The following is a 1,311-nucleotide window of genomic DNA, read 5'->3' on the forward strand; positions in this document are numbered from 1 at the left end:
ATGGGAGCTGTTGGATGTAAATATACATCCCTTGTATCATATACGCTCGTCTATCACGTAATGAAATAAGCTGGAAGCATTTTGCCAAATCCTTCCCAAGTTTGTATGCTCATAGCATAAGCCGAACGTGGGAATTTTCCATGCAATATACCTGGCTTGAAGCCTTGCTTCGCATAAAGAATGTTGTGATACTAGATGACGAAGTCGGCTGTTGAGACACAAATATCATGACAAAAAGCATCGACCTTGTCGAGTGATTTCAACTGAAAGTAACCAGTCTTGTGTGGCAAACATTCTCTGTTCGCTTCGAGAAACAGTGACACGAAGTCGGCCATGCCGAGCAACATGCCCCCCCGCATCAAGTCGAGTAGTAGGATGTGCCAATCTCCTTGAGATTCTTAAGCATCGCGAATTTGCTATGCTTTTGCATCAAAGTCAACCGCTGAGGAGCCGTGCTTCGGAGCCAAGTGGTTGGGATTCAAGCTGTGCTTGATTCGAGTTTCCTAAGCAATACACAGCCTTGCTGTTAGAAACATCAAAACCATGTCATACTCAAGCCATGCTTGATTCAAGCTGGCCTGGGAAGCATAGGAAAGGTATATGCAATTCGGATTGACTAAAAACATCCGACCTAGACATAGCACGATAATTTTTCAAGACATGCCGTGCATGCCCGATCGTACTGATGATGGAGAAAAATCGTGCTTCGGACAAGCCCTGCTTGTGGATGTATATACACGTCTAGTACATGCGCGGTTACACGGCATCACTCATAGCCCTTGCATATTATACTATTCAACAGGTACTTGAATAGTTTGATAAATACAAGTAAAAGTGAATGCTTACCTCATAATTTACCTGTATAAACTTGTCGTGTTGATCACATGGTTGGGATGCTCAAGCTTTCATGAACCTCGAATCGAGCATCAACATCATCTTTGCTGAGTAGCCTTGCTGAATAACTTGCCCAATGTCAGCAATCACAGGTTCCAATGCAGAAAAGCCCTCTTCAAGCGATGGAACCATGTTGTCATATTCTGGATGGTCTTGTTAGCAACATCTGACGCGGTGTAGTGTCACCGCAAATAGAGCAGGTCGTGCCTGTACATGATCGCAAAGTTGTAGAAAATACGGCGGAGCTTTACCTTGATGGTCTGTAAAATTGCCTTGGAATTTTTCATGCGAAAACCCGACTGCCGACCCGAGAGCGATGAGAGTACCGTTCATCTTACGAAGAGCTCGGTGCGGGCCATTGCATGTCTTTGCATGTTAATGCATGCTAGTGCATGTGGGAAAGCTCCCCTGCAAGGT

General features: G+C 44.8%; 1 pseudogene; it reads right to left on the reverse strand.

The window, feature by feature from the left end:
• Nucleotides 1–416: 416 nt before the first annotated feature.
• Nucleotides 417–1,026, reverse strand: LOC147449263 (uncharacterized; annotated as a pseudogene).
• Nucleotides 1,027–1,311: the final 285 nt, after the last annotated feature.

This window comes from Adiantum capillus-veneris, chromosome 10 (assembly GCF_014529385.1).
Source record: "Adiantum capillus-veneris isolate H3 chromosome 10, ASM1452938v2, whole genome shotgun sequence".
In the NCBI taxonomy this organism is placed as follows: Eukaryota; Viridiplantae; Streptophyta; class Polypodiopsida; order Polypodiales; family Pteridaceae; genus Adiantum; species Adiantum capillus-veneris.